This window comes from Pleurodeles waltl, chromosome 4_1 (assembly GCF_031143425.1).
Source record: "Pleurodeles waltl isolate 20211129_DDA chromosome 4_1, aPleWal1.hap1.20221129, whole genome shotgun sequence".
Classification (NCBI taxonomy): Eukaryota; Metazoa; Chordata; class Amphibia; order Caudata; family Salamandridae; genus Pleurodeles; species Pleurodeles waltl.
Window position 1 is genome coordinate 529687069 of NC_090442.1, and position 19121 is coordinate 529706189.

Genomic DNA, 19121 nt, shown 5'->3' on the forward strand with positions numbered 1-19121 from the left:
TTGAATGTGAAAAACCACCACACCATAGAAAGGAGAAATCACTACCACCCAATCTCTTAAGAACAGAAAGGTTCCTGACCAAGACTGCCTAAATACAGAAATGTTCAAGCAGACTCTGAAACAGCGCAGATCTTCCAACCACTGATTGCATTTATTCAAGAGGGTAAGAAACCATATGACTAGAATCAAGGTAGTATCATCAAGATTCCAAAGAAGAGAGCATTAACGGACTGTAACAACTGATGTTGAATCACCCTTCTATCAATCCCAAGTAAACTCCTGGTGCAAATCATTATACAGAACATTTCTGATGCTGTGGACAAGCAGTTAATAGTACAGGTTGGGTTCCGCAAGAGCAGGGGCTGTGTTGGTCAGATCCCTACTCTACCCAACATTATAGGGTAGTGCACGAAATGGCACAGACAACTATATATCACCTTCATTGATTTTGACAAATCCTTTGTCAGTATCCACTGTGATTGTCCTTGGCGCTCACTGAGACCCTATGGTATATTGCAGCAGATAGTTCTCCTCATTAAGAGCTTCTAGGATAATTTTACCTGCAAGGTGGGAGACAGGTGAGTATAGATTGGAAGTCAAGACCGGTGTTTGAGAGGGATGCATGATGCCAGCGCTGGTCTTCAACTTAGTCATCTATTTGGTGATGGGACCCACAACTGAAGACCAAGCCAGAGGAATCAGATGGAACGTATTCTCTACAATGGAGGAACTTGGCTATGCAGATGATCTAGCCTTGCTCTCTTACACACACCAACACATGCAGGAAAACATGTCTCACCTCAACATTTATGCACAGCAAGTGGGCCAGAAGATCAACACGAAGAAGTTAGAAGTTATGCCACTCAACATCCCAAACCCTTCAGCAATCAAGGTGGAAGGAGAAGACCTAGCCATGACTGAAGAGTTCACTTACCTAGGAAGTACAATCAGACCTGATGGAGGGACAGAAAGTGATATCAAGTGCAGACTCAACATGGCCAGGAAGGCCTTCAGGATGCTGGACAATGTGTGGAAGTTATCTAAGTACAGTGCCAACACGAAGCTGAGGCTTTACCAGAAATTAACTTTGTTCACCACCAATACTGGTGAATGACAAAAAGCGAAATCACCAAACTGTCAGCCTTCCACACCAGTAACCTGAGAAAAATCTTACACATTTTCTGACTGCAAACCACCTCCAACTAGGAACTGCTCAGCAGATGCAAGCAAGACAGCATGAACACCATCATTATAAGGAAAGGATGGAGATGGGTAGGACACATCATCAGAAGAGAAGAAGACTCCATCCTAAAACTGCACCCCACAAGGCAAACAGAAGGATGACATGCCAAGGAACACCGGGAGCCAAACTATGGAAACAGAAATGAAGACTCTGACCCACAGCAGGGACACTGTATAGAACTTTTCCCAAGACATACAAAAGTGAAGGGCCTTCATTGCTGCCCTACATGCCAGTCCGCATAATGGGCAGTGAGTAAATGTATCTCTGAGTTGAACGTATGCACTTTTTAGTTTTCTAATGCTTTTAGATGAACAAAATTCAGTAAATAGGCTTAGAAGTTATTATTCTGAAAAGCTTTATTATCTTCTGAAGCCTCCATATTTTCTCAACCGTGATGACATAGGTCAGGTCTGACAAGAAATACACACCGAACAACTTCCACCTTGAATTCTGGGTGGGTTTTTTCATAGATCTTCATTAAAATGTTTTTTAGAAATCGAATATCACCCTGGGTCTATGTATAGCTTCAGAAGGTGCACAGGATGATTGCTTATGAGTCACAGGAAATCTGTTTCCACTGCATCTAACATTCCCAGGTCCAATCATTAAATTAATGAAATGCAGTTTTGAAGAGTTGAATAATGAACATTCTAATATTGTTGCCTTCTTCTCCTTCTGTTATACACAACACTTCAAGATTGTACCAGCATTCGTTCTTGGCAAAGTCATCTAATTTCCATAATATTTCCACTTGCTCTGCTTCATGTCCCATTATCTGACCTTCAGGTTGGATGATATTGGGCCCCAGACCCATGGTTCTCTCTGATAACTCTGGTATCCTCTCTGCCATATGTACATGTCTTAGAGATCTTGTGGACTCTCCCTTCTAACTTCCTGGTTGCAACACATGCATTTTAGCTACCTCAATGCATCCCCTTCCTCTGAACCATAATCTCTTGGTAAACTGTTTCAAGTATTGGGTTCTACTGAAGATATCCTGCAGACGATGTTCTTGTGGCATAAGTGAATCACATTTCAAAGCTAAAGAGTTAAACAACTCAAGCTGTCTCACCTGTGCGTTATTGTGGTGCTGTATATATTGTTCCGGATTATCCATTCCTTAGAGGATAATGGTTAATTGCCTGAGTCATTAGAAATTTTTTTCTCTGAAGGTTCTGAAGATAGGTCTGACAATGAAAAGAACTACTCAATTAATTTGTGCCCATATACTGCCAGGCAATGTCTTAATTCTATTTTCCTGGCTTTTCTTATCTTTAAGTGTGAAGTGACCTTAGTGAGCAAAATTCAAATTGCTATGCGGAACGCTACTTTGTTGATTCTAATGAGTTATATTTTATCAGAGAGGGAACTATCAAGGTGTTTAAGCCAAACAATCAAATTCAGAAAGCCGTTCCAAACAAGAATTTATTCATTATTTCTTCATACACAACAGCCAAAAGAGCAGCCAACATGTTTCGCTCACAATCGAGCTTTATCAGAGCATAAATCTTATTATAGAATAGTACAGTACAGTTATAGCTCATTTGTGATAAGTTATTTACCATTCCACCCTAGTTCATGAGAATTTGTCTTGGAATTTTACTAGAAACCTGCATAACATAACAATAGTGTAATTGTTTCTCTTGCATAGAAAAGGTGCTTCTAGTGTGAAAACATTGCAGGTTTATCTCAGACTGCATTAGTAGCAAATTTGCCTTTCCTGCATGCTCACCCAAGATTCTTTATGTTTTTGGACCCTATTTCTGATGACTTTAGGATTAGTGCACTTTACCACTCATAAACAGTAGAGATGTGCCTCTACTCCCCCCATAAATTCTGTGCTGTACATTGGAACACCCATATATCACCTACTATATCTCCCTATATGTCCATTGTAAATGGAGCCCTAAATGCACCTATGGCATGTATATTTACATATTGTATGAGGATAGGTGTATATATTTACACGGCTGACATATAAAAAAAGGAAAGTCTGCCAGGAGTAGCACTGTACTCTGGCTGAGTGCAGCTTAAATTCTGTGAATTGATCGATGGCAGGGAACAATGCCTCTGCTACTTATAAAAAACAATGTTTATATATTCATAAGCCATCTCTAGAAGTGTGCCTTGCAGGCCACAGGCCATGGTACTAATATATAATAGGGCATACTACATATTGGGGTTATTGTGCCCACACCTTGAACAAAAATCCAAAAGCTAGTTCACTTTGTAGATCTAGCCTGACCTTCCCTAATAACCCCACGTAGGATTGAAATCTTTATTTACCACCTCTGTTTAGGAAAGGGCTACACAATTGCTTCAAAGTTCTTCCATGCTTAGTTTTAAAATCTGATTTAATGGTGAATCAAAATATTTGATAATTTAAGCAAAATGGAAGCTATATAAAAATTGCACTTAAGGCTGCCCAAGATAGTACTGGCATACGACTAGCTCTGCCACTCATCACACCTCCAGATCTGGAATACACATCCATGACTAGGAAAATTCATAGCTCTGACTCAGAGGAGAATGCCTTGCCTCTGGACCCAGGAAAGGTCAATGGATATTAGGACATGAACGACTGGAAGAAGAAAGGGTAGCTTTATCACTATTCCTTTTGCCCTAATCAGAACATTCCTGGACCCATGAACACTCCATCTGAAGAAGAAGACGGCCCTATTGGAATAAGAACCATGACTTTTGACTCCTGATTCTGAAGAGAAAATAATTACTCACATAAGGACTCAAGGATCCCTGGGTCCTGCTGACACCCAGACACTGATACTGCTCTCCATGGGTCAAGTGGTTGCCCCTCTGCTTTAGGCAGACAGATTCCTGACTACAAGGGTGCTCAGCTAGCTAAAGAGGAAAAGACCCTCCAGGAAACCTGGCTGGATTGAGACCTGGGCCCAGAAGCCTGCCTGGGGAGCTAGGTGCTTTGAGCTATAAACACAAGAAGCTTTCCCGGCAGTTGGAGACTATGGGGATGATTTATATATTGACAGAGAGGGCACTCCATTGCAATGGCAACAGAGTTCTCTCCCTACCAATATAGAGGTCTGCCCTCTGCATTTACAAGTGGGGGGCACTAAGTGTTAATCACAACAGAAACTGCTCTGTCTGCTGTGATTAATCTTCTCCCGTGGCCACAGGGAGTCACAGTCATTGGACTTAGGATTGGATTTAGATGGGCGGGCATGTAATTATTTTTTACTGTTCTTTACCACCAGGTAAAACTTGGCTGTAAGGAATAGTAAAAGCATTATAATGCTCCTTCTACCAAAAGAGAAACCTCCCATGCCAAGGGGGGCATTGTTTTTTTGTTTTCAAAAAGAAAATCCTGTTTTAGGATTTTCCTTTTGAAAAGAAGAAAAGAATACAGGCTGCCACAGGGCTGTGTCCTCCCAACTGAGCCAACAGTGTTCATCAAAATTGATCTGGTATGCAAGTCGTAGACCGAACTCCTTTATTTCAGGGTCCACATCCTAATGGGCACGACAGTTGAGTCGCGTACTCGCGGCTCCGTGCTCCTCGGTATTAGTGAACAGTGCGATTTCACTCTAATGTGATCTGGAAGTCCGATATATGATTACATACCTGATATTCGCCGATTTTGTGGGTCGATTAATTAGTGGATATGGAATATCGTGCCCATTAGGATGTGTTGTCAAACATATGAGGAAACTATTCAAATCATTAAATCAGAGTGGACTTTTCAAACGTATATTAAAAATGGACATTTGATTACCTCAAGATTACTTATGGAATTTTTATATGTACAATAAGTGTTTGTTAGGTGTGCCGCACACTGTATCATTGTTTGTTTGGTTTTGTTTAAACCTGTAAGGGATGGGTGTGTTCCCTTGTGCTGGCACCCTTTTTTTATTTTGCTCTCATTGATGTTTCAATTAAATTTGTGCCATTTATGATCCTGAGCGCCTACACAACCCCAAATTCTCACCCCATTATTATAGTCTTAGTATTCTTGGTCTGGCGGTCGTAAAGGCCTCTTCCAGGCCAAGGAGAATATTCCATCCAACAGAATATAAATCTGGTCCCAGGTCTTAAGGTTAAATCTTTGACAGAGAAAACCTGTTGACCTGAAATGTTGCCTAGGCCCCAGTCCATGGTGAACTGTTGTCTGTGTATAGTGCTTGAACTTTTCTATGCACTGGCTTACAATTTTTAAAATCCAGACTTCTATATCGGTTTTCGATAATTACATTTTTCTATATTGGTTCAGAAATATTATTGTGTTGCATTCTTTACTTTAAAAGCAGGTGCTACTCGAATCGGGCATGCACTTCCCTGAGGTTGCTTGCTTCTTGTGCCAAAGCTACCATGGAATGAGCAGAGATTCTCTCAGAACAATGTTTTGACCTAGCCAAAGTACGTTTCTTGAGTTGGCAGGGGTGCACCCTCCAAAATGAATGACCTCATTGATGAATTGTGGACAACACCCCATTTCAGATTACATACCATGATTCTGCTTTCCCACAACGCATTAATATTTGCTGGTCACATAATGGATGTCATTTACTATGTCTACCTCACATGTTTTGTAAACTCAGGCTCACATGTTCCTGTATATAGGAAGGTGTATCGCAAAAAATCATTGGAACTATTTTGAAATGATGTAAGTTATCAAACACTGTGATATACCTGTAATCTGTTACACTAAACATCTTGATAGAAAATAAGTTCTAAGATGAGTTTTTAAAATTGCAGATACACCACGAGCATTGTATGAAAGTATGATCTCCACATGACGAGCATTAAACCTGTATACCTCTTGAGCTACTCCAAATTAAAAAATACTAAGCAGCAAGGCATACTCTAGCCCCTTTCTCTTTTATCACCAATATATTTGGCATGAATGACTAGACACCACAAAAAGTATTTAGTGAGCCCAACCTAAAAACGATTGGGTTCGACATGCAGAAGTTAGTAACAGAAAAAAAGCCAAACTAAAGACTAGCTTCATCAGCGAGAAATGAACATAATACATGAGATTTGCAACCCATACTTGTGTGATAGAGAGAGAAAAAGCAAGCGTCAGAACGTAGTGACAGAGAGCAGAGAGTGAGCATCCTGAACCAAAAACAGTGGACTGATGTACAAGCCAAAAGCAAATGCATGCTAAACTGCTATTTTAGTACTTGAAATGTTCAGACCATATGTTGGTAGACAAATTCCCAAATTAGCATTCAAAATGATGTTTTGAAGAACTAGTTTCTGGTTTGAGCATTCAGATTGCATGTTTAATTTACTCGGATTTCTATTTGCTCAATCTGGCGAACTGAAACTGGAATGAAGCTAAACTGTTTGATATTACAATTTTATCAGAAATTATATTTTACCAGTCATATAAGACTTAGCAAACCTTTAATGTTTTTTTGGGTTCTAAAATGTTAGTTGTTGTTATTGATCATTTCAACTGTGACCATTTTATTGGATCTGAAAGATATAAGGTTGAGTTAGCCCATTCAAGATGCAAACCCTGCACATCCAGATGCACACAAGTTGCAAAAAACAGTCAAACAGTGCACTTAGCTTCATCTTTTAAGAAAGAGAGACACACTTAAGACATCTTAACGGTTGTGAGACGAGAATACGAACATCCTTGCATTTAAATATTTTCTTTTTTAGAAAGAGAATACAATTGTGTTCTTAAATTAATGTAATGGTTGTGATTTGCTATACATTGTTAGTTGGTGGGGTAAACAACATTTACAGTATAACTTCTAGATAAGACTATCTAACCCCCTAAGTATACCCTTTTATGCTCAGAATAGTCTATCCATCCCTGTTGTATTCTGGATGTATAAAATCCAGAATTGTTCCGTATTACCGCCGCAGTGGAGCAGGTAGGTTTAGTCTTTGTCAACACCAATACATACAGTAGATACAAAATGCATCTGAAGGCAGATAGGATTCAGTTTGTAGTGTGCACGTAATATATCATGCAAACAGATAACTGCACAATACAACTCTGCTTTATTAGTTTCACTATATTTTTCATGTGTTGCAAAAACGTATGGCCAGATGCAGAAAGCAGTTTCATGTTTGGAAAGGCTCTGATTTACTAAATCAGCGTCGTTGTGACTGCAAAATAGCTTTTTGGTATGTACCAAATCCAAACAGCGATTTGGTAACATGCTACTAAATCACAATTTGGGTTTGCGAGTACATATGGAATCGCTATTTGGGAGGGGTGTGTTTAGGGTGTACCTTCCAAAAAGTGATTCTCAACGAATGTATTATTATTTTGCAACTGAAATCTGGTTGCAAAACATTGATATTTTGCTGCCTATACTAAGACAAAGGTAACCCATTCTCAAAGGTAAAAGGGTCCCCTACCGACCCCTTCCACTTTTCGAACGTTGACAAAAATATTTTTAGGTGTAGGCAGTGGTCCATACAACAGCTGCTTACTCCATAAAATGTTTGTGAAACTTTTCTTTTTTTTTTTTTAACTCATCCTGTTTTCTTGAAAGAAAAACGACTATATATTTTTTTTTTTAAACAAGAGTGCTTTACTTAAAAGCAGTCATGGATATGGTGGTTGCTGACCCTAGGAAACCACCATCTATGTGATGACTGCCATCCCAGTGTCTGTGATGGTAATGTATTGTCATAGGTCAACCTGCCTGTTTAGTATCCATTGGGTAGGTCAAAATGTTCAAACTAAGATTTGGTATTTCATGAACAGATCTGTTAGTACATAGGCCGATTTGCAAAATACCACAGGTTTGCAAAATGATGGTGCGCAAATTGTGACCAATTTCTGCAAATATTACCTTAGGACACCTGGCCCTTACTGCTTTACAAAATAAATAAAAGAGAGAAATTCTTCTATAGGCCTGTTGTTAAACGCAATATGCAGAAAGTATTACAAATAGAAAAGCAAGATTTGATCGTTTCTTGGTACACTTTACAGCCAGGAAAACGAAAACGAGGTCGGGTTCTAATCACTACTGGGAGATACTCCTGCTACAAGGTTCCAAAATGTAACAAAAAAATGTGTCCATCTGCACGTAAGAGAGGGCGCGGCCTGCCAAAACCTGCCAGCCAGTGGAAAAACGTATGCAGCGCTGGTGGAATTGCCCAATCTGACAACAGTGTAACTGCAGCCTGAGGCGGATGCAAGGTGATTTGACAGCGCGCATCATTAACATGCACAGAGAAACACACCCAACCGAACCAGTACAGATCAACGCGAACACGGCTCAGACCCGCTGGGCTGGAATCTGGGAAATAGCTGTAGTAGGAAGAGTACTCGGTGCTAACAAACCCTAAAGAGCGGAACAAATCCCTTGATAATTCTCAACCCCTCACCCACACCTTTACCTGCAACAATATCCCCGAGAAATAAACCACAGAGAAGACAGATATGCACACTTGTTATAGCATCATGAAATTAGTCGTGCTGGTATGCATAACATGTTTTTATTCATATGAACCTCATTTAAGGGAATTGATGCAAGACGACGAAATAGTGTCCGAACGCGGTCTGTGCGGACATTGGTAAAGTGACTGATAGTGCGTCGGCTAGCTCTGAAGTAAATCGTGAAATCTGCAGCAATCGGCTATAGGAATGGAAGCCGCCTGCGGTGTCCGTCTCTGCCGCCATGCCAGGCATCTGATGTAATGCGATCCTGCCAGCGATGCGGACATCGAGCTCATGACCCCAGGCCCGCCAGGCATCTGTAGAGCACCTGCGTGTGTGAAAGGAGAGAACCAGCTTCCAGCAGCTGAGCAGGGTGGCTGGTCCTCTGCCTGCCGCTGTGAACGAGGAGATGCCGCCGACTGTGACACCGGAGGCTACCTCTTAATGTCTGCTGGAGGCTGAGGTTAATGTCTGTTGGGGGCAGGGTGGCGAGGTGACCCTCCCCCACCCATCTCCCCTACACCCTGAACTGCTCTGTTCGGTGTAAGAAAGATACTGTCGCCAGATCAGTGGGTACTGGCATTCTGCTCTCTGGAAGAACGGCGTTCTGTAGGGGCATGTAGGACCTACCTACCCCTTCGTCGGAGGTACGCTTGCCGGTAACGTGCTCTGTGCTCCCCTCTCTCATAGGCTGAATACTTGTAAGGTGGGAGGCTGACGCTAAGGCCTAAGTGAGGCTAGTAGCCACTGTGGGAGTCTGGTCCGCAGCTCTCCAGAAGGATGTCTATCTGCCCTTTAGTCCTTGGAAGAGTGGCCAAGGGTCTGGGGAGGCTGACGATCACCTCCCTTGAAGGCTGGCTTTCTTCTATGGAGTAGAGAGTGTTGAATGATCTTCGTCTATGGGGCTAAACTTTCATGATCTGCCGATTGGCCCATGGCTCTGTGAGGTAAAGGAGAGGGGGAGTGGGGGGAATCAATTGTCATACTGAAACTGGCCCTCTACTTTTCGGGGTGAGGGTGGCTCCAGAGCTTCTGCTCCCCCAAAGGCCTGTGATTTCCTATGGGGAATCGGGGTCTGGCAACCTGTTCTGTGGGAGCTTGCCTTGTAATAATGTTTGGGTGGTTGGCCCTCTGCCTTATGGTGGGGGGCGGGGCTGTCTCTCCAATGTGTTGTGCCATCAGTCCTGGTGGGCGTGTTTCCTCTTTGGAGATAGGGAGGACTGGTCCTCTGGGAAAGACTGGGTAACTCCCTCGAAGGTAGCAGCCCCGCTGTTCTGAAGAAGGCGTGTGCCCTCGAGAAGCAAGGGCCGCTTTTGTGTGGAAGGCTCACCCTCTACTTTGAGAGTGTCAGGGCCTCCACATCCTGGAAGGTTGATGCTCCTCTATGGGGTAATTGCAGATGCTCCTTGCTGTGCGGGGGCCCTTCCCTGCATCGTTCGGAGGCTGGTGCCTTATTGTAAGCGATTCTGGGTGGTGGGGGTGTTGAGAGGACACGGCTTCGAGGGAAGATAGTGGCAACTCCATGCATTTTAGATGATGCGAATCCTAAGATTTACATCACCACAAGGCAGTCACATTAAATGTAGGAGGGCGGGGCTTGGCTACTATAGCAGGTGAAAAAAAAACTGACCACAGCGCCTTACAGCCACAGTAGTTGCCTTTGGAGCCTGCTGGTTAGCAGAATGGGTGCAATTGCTCGGAAAATATCATCGACCTGGCTCCTGTGTGTGTCAGGGGATCTGCGTGCACCGCTGTCACTTTGCAGAAGGACGCCTGCAGCACACGGAGCGGTGATACCTCTCGGGTGGGTGTGAGCTGTTTCTCTCACTAACCCCCAGCCCCCATGTGCTCTGCACCGCGATGGGAAGAGGGAAGATGGGGGCGGTGATCGCACCCACACACCCCAGAGGTATTTCCCCGTCTGTTTCCGAACGGAGGAAGTCTAGAGATACTACTACAATAGACCTTCCTGGAGCGGAGGGCGCTCCATCCTTCTAGTCACCGCCGTGCATTTGGCGAAACCGACGATTTTAGCCACCTTTCTTTTTAAACGCAGCTGCATCATCCGCAGAGCAGCAGCAGGTCTGGAATTACTATGCGCGGCACAGCCTTGCTGCTGCTTACAGATAGAAAGGGCTTAACGTCAGCGTCTCGCATCTCTGCTTGCAGGAGCCGCACTGTGCCTGCACCGCCTGCCCTGCACTGAGCGCAGCATCCCTGTCACTCATCCCACCCCCAATGGATCAGTCACTCAGTCCTTGGATCCCCTTCCTCCGCCACAATAGCCACACTGCACCACATTCCCGCCCTTACAATATGCCCACTGCAGGTGCCGTGAGTGCCTGAGGAGGCGTCCTACCTGCAGGTGCCGGGCTGTCGCCAGGAGAGGCTGCCTCCGCTGCCGGGTAGCACCTGCCAGAAACCCCCGCACCGTGCAACCCACCCACCCGTCTAGGCTCCCGCCTCCTGCCTTCACGGGGCTCTGATTGGGCCTCGGCGAAGACTGCCGGATTGAGGGGGCTGCGGGTTCTTGTTGGCGAAGGGTGACGTCACTCGCCACCGAGACCCAGAGTCGTCAACTGAACGGCTTCTGTGTCCTGGGATCCGCAGTGTGGTTGGAGAGGGAGACGCGAGAGCCCTCTCGAGACCCGGTGAGGCACAGCCGCTGCCTCGCACCTCTGGGATCGTGGGAGGCGGAAGCAGCAGTCGAGGACGAACGTCTCTCTCGCTCATCACAGCAGGGAAGCCGCAGTCTGCCGCTCCGTGATCCCTTCATTATTAGAATTATGCACACGCAAAGCGCATCCTGCCACTAGATGGGCGGTCGAGAACTGCAACAGATTCCAACAGAGAGCCACATTATTGCCCAATACACCGTAAAACGAATCTTGACAGATAACGTTTTGCCATCCCGTCATACTAAGAGACCACTACAAAAAACATTGTGCCTGCTGTTCAGTAAAATGCAAACTAAGAATGCGCAAGCTCTACAAACACTTAGCCTCCCAATCACTGATCCTGGTGGAGAAGTGTGGCTCAATGGTTAGAGCGGCAGACCCTGCAGCAAAGATCTGGCTCAAGACCAGGGTTCAAGTCCCGCTTCGGCAGGTCTTGGGCTCAAATCCCCTTGACCAGATGATTCTTGCCTTGGTGCCTAATCTAATTCATGGGTCGCAACTCTGGGCAATAGCTTGCTTAATCTCCACAAGGGCCCCAACAGCCCTTGGATGCCTGGCTTCACCCTGGGGGTGCTCAGGAGTGGAAGCCTCACAGGGAAAAGCCAGGAGGGGTTCCATAGCATGAGTATACAGCACCTTGAGACCCTAACGGGTGAGTAGTGCGCTATACAAGTGCTAATTTACATTTATCTTATGCCATGTGACTTGCAGCCTTCTACTCAACTAACACCACCCAGCATGCTTTGACATGTAGGCCCACACCAAAAGAAAATCGCAAGCCCCATGCTCACTGTTGACTGCAAATACAGGACAGGCTGAAAGTCAGCCCAATGATACAATACACGCAGTTGGCAACTATGCAAAATGGCACAACTCAGAAGAACGATATGCATCCCTATGATGTGAAAAAAATTCGAGTGATCCCATACCATATGTGACACCATTAGCCACTCTAGGATTTCTGGCCAACAGCATTCTCGAATTTATAGTTTCCCAGCATGCCAAATGCTGTTGGCTAAATTTTTGCGTTATATTGTAAATGAGGTTATATTGTACTTCATACCCCAGCCAAGGTGTTGAACTACGTTATCCTGTCAGTAGTACTTAGCATGTCGGGGATGCTTGGTCGGTAGAGCTTTGGCCTATGTGAGAAGTGTTTTGTTGGGGGGACCTGGCTTGGCGGTTCGGGCTGGGCTGTTCCCGTGGGGAACAGGGTCGGGACTTGTTTGCATGTGGCTGGGTCTGGGCTGGGGTGGCATGGCGGGCGGGGGAGCTGGTGGATTGGGCCCGGGTCTGTGGCTGGGGGTGGGTGTTTGATTTGTTCTGCTTTCGTCTATCTTCTGTTGTTTTTGCATTTGTCGCCCCAAGTGGGAAAGGTATGCCCAGATGTGGGTCCCATGCTTGCTATGCCACCAGATTCAAGCTAGTCTGGCTGATGAAGGGGGATACACTGAAACCGGTCCCAGGATGCTTGTTTCTGGTCCAGGGAGGACCTGGCATGGCATTTCGGGCTGGACTGTTCCCATGGGCGAACAGGGTCAAGACTGATTTGCATATGGCTGGGTCTGAGCTGGAATGGCATGGCAAGCACAAAATCTGATGGATTAAACCCAGATCTGTGACTGGGGTGAATGTTTTATTTGTTCTGCATTCCGTCCATCTACTGTTGTTTTTGCATTGGTTGCCCCAAGTGGGAAGGGTATGCCCAGACGTTGGCCCTGTGCTTGCTATGCCACCAGATGCAAGCTAGCCTGGCTGATGAAGGGTGATACCCTGAAACCGGTCCCAGGATGCTTGTGTCTGATCCAGGGAGGACCTGGCTTGGGAGTTCAGGCTGGACTGTTCCCATGGGGAACAAGGTCAAGACTGATTTGCATATGGCTGGGTCTGAGCTGGAATGGCATGGCAAGCAAAAAAACGGATGGATTAAACCCAGATCTGTGACTGAGGGTGAATGTTTGATTTGTTCTGCATTCCGTCCATCTTCTGTTGTTTTTGCATTTGTCGCCTCAAGGTATGCCCAGATGTGGGTCCCGTGCTTGCCATGCAAACAGATTCAAGCTAGCCTGGCTGATAAAGGGTGATACCCTGAAACCGGTCCCAGGATGCTTGTTTCTGGTCCAGGAAGGAACTAGCCTGGCAGCTCTGGCTGGACTGTTTCCATGGGGAACAGGGTCAAGACTGATTTGCATATGGCTGGGTCTGAGCTGAAATGGCATGACAAGCAAAAAAACTGATGGATTAAACCCAGATCTGTGACTGGGGGTGAATGTTTGTTCTGCATTCCGTCCATCTTCTGTTGTTTTTTGCACGCATCTCTCCACTAACCAGTCACATTTTTCACTAATATTCATGTGAACACTCCCATTCTCTGCGACCCCACAGGCAGTGGCGGCTCCACTGTAGGGGTGCATGGCAGTGGCAGCTGCTAAACCTTTTAAAGAAAACCATAATAAACTAAGTTTATTGTCGTTTTCTTTGGAAAGGGGGGAGCCATGGGGTGACGTGCACTGAGGGGGAGTGCTCAGCGCTCCTCCTCACTGCCCATGTGTGTTTGGCCGGCCGTCTCGGGCCAGCTAAAGTCACATGCGCTATAGGCTTGAGTTGCCGGGCTGGAGAGAGCCTGCGCAGCTTCCAGTCTGCCTGGGAGTGCCCAGCCAGGGTGCTCCCAGCCAATCCTGACACTGCTCTGGGCAGCACCAGGATTGGCTGCAGGGCAGACTGGGAACCTGTGCCTGTGAAGCCAGAAGGGAAGAGGAGCGGAGCAGCCCGGGACCGTGCCAAAAAAGGTATGTGTTGTTTTTTTTTCTTCAATTTAATTTCATTTTAGGTGTCCTGCCCTCCCACACACCCATCCCCGGGTCTCCTTCCCACCTCGCCACTTCCGCGACCCACTACTGCCAACAGATAATTTGTTACTTTCTCTGTGATTAACAATTTACAACTTCTGTGTTCCGTATTCTGAATGTGAATTCAGTTTCGGAGGCGCAACAGCACACAAAATACAAGTTCAGCTCTTAACTCTGTCAGATAAAGTTGGCATTTTTTCCCTACAGCACTCTTTGACACACATTAAGGATTTCAGACCCTTCCATGCTCTCTATCTCCCCATGTATAGTACATGCAAATGCATATAAGTATCCAAAGCAAACACAGTGTGCTTTACTTGCTCTCGATGTCGGGCGCTGCCGCCAAAATATTAATAAAACAAAGCAACGGCCTTCCTTTTGGCGGAACGGACTTACTGCTGACATAGACAGCGGATTGACCACAAACCCCACACATAGGAAAAACCAAACAACTACGCCGCACTCCCAAAGGTTGATATTCCTTCATTTATTGTAACAAATCACCGTATTTCATCTTCCTCCACTGACACGTTTCAACAATTCGGCTTCCTCAGAGTGGATCATTTTGAAAACAAGGATCTGTCCTTTCAATCCTTATATACTGATATGGGGTATTCTGGAAGTTGTAGTGCATCAAAAGTGACCGGGACTTGCAGTACTCCCAAACAACCCTATTAAATTTGCCCTCATTTATCTCCCCCTGCTACTATGATCTCCCTAACGCCTTCCACAGACTCTTCCCTCATCCATCCTCCTTTACTCATCCCAAGCCTAAATCCTATTACCATATACTCCCAATTAACACTTCTGGATTCTTTCCTCCTCCACCCCTCCATTACTCCAGTCAATCTAACTAACAAACTCTCATATCCGCGGCTCAAATTAACTCATAATAATACTAAAAACTGTACTCATATTTCACGATACTAATCCATCACTAATTCTTGTTGGGTTCCGGAGTAGCGTGCTACTCGCCAAAAAGGGCTTCGACACCTCGTCAGGGGTAGTAATCGCTATATAAATACTATTACAATACAATACAATGTGAGTAAGAAGAGCAGTGCACTTATCTTAGGTCGCTTCATCTAGGCAGGAGTGAGAAAGCAGACACACAATATTTAGATTTAATGTCGTGCCTGATTGAGTCTCAATAGTATTCACCCAACAGAACTAGTGGAGAAACCTGAAATACGCACTGTATCCAGGTAGTCATGCAATAAGCTCCATATGTTCTCCTTGGAGTTCCAGGTGAGCAGCCCAGTCATGTTGCATATGCCACAGAACAAGGTTATGTTGCCTCTGTAATTTTGTTGGTGGTGGTCACACCACAGGCATCACATCTCCGCTTATTCCAGTATTAGAGGCATGTGGCAAAAGTGGGCTGGGATGTTGGAAAAAAGCATTTGAAAAGCAAATAGGTCTGAATTTAATGTGCTAATGCATGAAAACCTAGAGGTAAATATAGATTCATAAGGGTAAGAGGTGGAATGCAGGGAAATCTGCAAGAGGACGGGCAGGAAAGCAGAAGCGATGACAGGTCGGGAGGCAGAGGCAATGCGAGCAGAAAAAATGAGTCGAGAGGAAGAAGTGATGACGTTATTGGAAGGGCAGGGAGGTCTAAATGTCTGAGGGAGAGAATGGATGTGGCACAGGGAGGCAAAAGCAATGGCAGGGAAGAACAAACTTGGAAACAATAAAGCAAAGCCAGGGGCAGTCACTCACCATGGTGTTGCCTATTGTTGTTGATTCTGTTGTCTACATTTCTGCACCAGAAGAGACCACCAACGTACTTGCTGAAGAAATGGCCAAGCTATCTCTGAGCCATATCTCCAGGTAATATGCTCCGCACTTGTGGCCATTTTTGGTTCAATTGAAGCTCATTAATTTATATAATAATAGGTAATATGTCGTTTTTATGTGACCACGAAGAATACTAAATGAAAAATGTAATACAATACAGGAACTAAACCTAGAGGAAGGAGTGGCCAGGAAGAACTATCTATGGATTAGAGAGCTGTGGAGCTGCTGGGCTCAATGAGTTTAGACAACCCAGCAGAAGGTGGGAGCAAGCAACAATGAGCAGACAGAGGGTGGGGTACAGAAGCAGCTGGACATGAATCATAGCAAAGTTGTAAGAAGGCTGCTAGGGTGGTGTGATGGATACAAAAAGTGGACATACTATTGAGAAATGACAGAGAGAAATGCAAGAGTCCCTTGTGCTTTGCATTACAAGCAATTGTTAATGCAGACATTTTTCAGTAATAAATACTTTTTAAAGATTTCCGCTTTACTACTGCACCCCAGGCAATGAACCTTAGAGGTGTAGTTTGGGAGAGAGAGAGAAGCTGCAATCAAACCATTTAACAGTTGTTCAGTATACCAATGACATTTCTTTAAGATACAATTATAAGAGTTTGAAGAAGGTTACATATTTGTTTGTTTTTTCTGTTCTCTTAGTTGCTCATCTTTATTGACAGAATTTAGAAATCAAATATTAAAGTTAACAGAACAATGCATGAAGTGTGTTTCATACAATTTAATATCCTAGTCTATTCTAGAGGATTGGCTTATGAAAAAAGACAATCAATTAGCTAGAGGAACCCATAAATAGTTCATAAGTCAAATATATGAAAGCAATTAGAAACTCAGTAGAGTTTAGAGTATATAGATTTCAGGCAAAGTCTTGGATTTGAATCTAAGTGCCAAAAATAAAGCAGATCAAAGTGAGTCGGAGTAGTATCTCAGAGGGCATCTGCGAGAAATCACAGAGAATCAGCACGGATGAGAGAATTGCTGCTGAAGGAGCCAAAGCCTCTAAAGCGTCTCTGCTAAAGCCTGTCTGAAAAGCCTTCCCTGAAAAGCATTCTCACACTTATCTAGGAACACACATTTTATAATCACACAATTTTGAAACTTGTATCTTCTTTTCTTCATCTCCACCACCTGTTTGACCAATTAGTTTCTTTGTCTTCATGAAAGCAGGACAGCTTCAATCGACTAATCTCTCTAACAAAGCAGCTAAGAAATATTTAATTTATTTTGTTCTAAGTTTGCAACTAAACTATCTCCTGGATGCCAGTTCTCACCATTTAAAAAAACAAGAGACAAAACGTTTGTGGTTAGTGTAATGCATATTTGCAATTCACATTTTATTGCCCATAGCTCTTTTCTATCCCGTTCATTCATAAAGAAACAGATTTTGTGATATTACTAACATCTCATTCATTAGACAAATTCATGAAGGTGTGAAGGTTAAAAGAATATACATTTCACAGCATGGCTTAATGTTTAATTTTCTAAACAAGTTTGAACAGTTTTTCATAATACACTTTGAACCAAGTCTGTAATGCCAAATCAAGTAAATTATGTGCTCAATGGTGCATTCTCCAACTAAAGCCTATGGGTTATTGTTGCCTTGTGCTTTCCAGCTGTTAGGATAGCACAAACCGGAAAATAAAGGCATTTCATTACTGTTTTCAAGCCTACACATTATTTTTACAAGTTTTAATTCCGCACACAATATTTTTGTTGATTAAAAATGCTCTTTCACAGTCAATTGGAGGTGGAAGGATACACTAGTAATTAATAGCATCAAGTCAAAGAGAAAGACTCAGCTGGCCTGCGCCAAGGCGTGCCTGACAAAATCTCAAGCCAGTGGCTGAAAGAGGCTTAAAAAAGGTAGTGGTTTAAGGACAGCAACCAAAGCCCACTGCAAGTTTTTATGGGAACAATAGGGCTGCTTGACACTTTGCTGTCAAAACTCAAACCTACAACAAAACAGAGAGCAAGGGGGCACCACTTTAAAAAAAGAGCATGGCTAAAAAAAGAGGGCAGAAAAAGGGCAGCTATCCATGGAAAAATCCTTGCCTCATTTGAGGGTTGTGACCTTCCTGCATGAGCAAATGACCGGTATGAACAATCCTCTGATGTCACACATCAGTGAAAACACAAACAAATTCTAAAGGAAAAGAAAGCGCAAGAGGTGCAGAGGTACAGAAGGAGAGGAGTGTGGAAACAGTGACGGCTTCACTGTGGGGTGGTAATCAATGTTTGGGTCCATTTGTGAAAATCCCGTGGTGTGAAGTCCTAGACGCTAGACTCAGTCAGGGTAAAAGTTCCTAAATGTCCATCCAGGAGCAAAAAGGAATAACTGCACCTGGGAAACATAGGCATTGTAAATGTTCTTTAGGGACTACCTAAGAGCAACAGAAGGGTAACACACAGTTGTTCACTGGTTACAGTCAGCCAGAGCAAATGCTTAATAGGAGCGGTTCATAAGTTCAGGTCTTTGGATCCTTGCATGTTCAACGAATCCTCAAGGGGTCCTCACATGTTTATAAAATTATAATATGTGATTGATAAAGTATGTATGCATAAAAAAACTACAGGTACATTTTACTGCAACAAAAACATTTGTAGAGCATGCAGATACCTTCGAAATGGTGTCCCTGTGCTAGCGGTTTCAATATGCAAGGACAGTAACACAGCAACTGTAAAGGACTAACTACTGGTCAAACAGATGGGTCTTTAGCAGTTTCCGAAAAACAGATTCAGAAGGTGCCCAACAAAGATATGCAGGAAGGGCATTCCAAAGTCTAGTGTTTGATTAAGAAAACAAACAACCAATTCCCCTTACCCTAATGATCTTCGGCAACAGAAGCAAATTATGTCCATTGAACTTAAGCAATCTCATATGCCGGTATGGCACAAGTCCTTTCCTCAGGTAACCTAGACCTTGTAATGCACAAGTTCTATAGGCAACAGTAAGAGCTTTAAATTTAATTAACTACTGATGGGCAGGCAGTGCAACCTGCACAACAATGACGTTGCCAATGCATGACCTGGAAGCTTAAAGCCCACCTGGCCGAGGTATTTTGAATAATATCTAACCTATTAAGCAAATAGGCTGGAAGACCCAGATATAGGCTATTGTTATAGTCCAGTCTTGAAGTGATCGATGC

General features: G+C 44.1%; 1 protein-coding gene across 3 annotated transcripts in view; it reads right to left on the reverse strand.

Annotated features, from left to right (window-relative positions):
* CNTN1 (contactin 1) overlaps positions 1–11109 on the reverse strand; it is an 895734-nt gene extending 884625 nt beyond the window's left edge. For 2 of the 3 annotated variants that reach the window (XM_069228858.1, XM_069228855.1), the window contains exon 1: positions 10993–11073. The gene's annotated coding sequence lies outside the window, so the exon portion shown is untranslated. Of the gene's footprint in view, positions 1–10992 lie in introns of all 3 variants that reach the window. The other variant, XM_069228856.1, reaches the window with a different exon arrangement.
* Positions 11110–19121: the final 8012 nt, after the last annotated feature.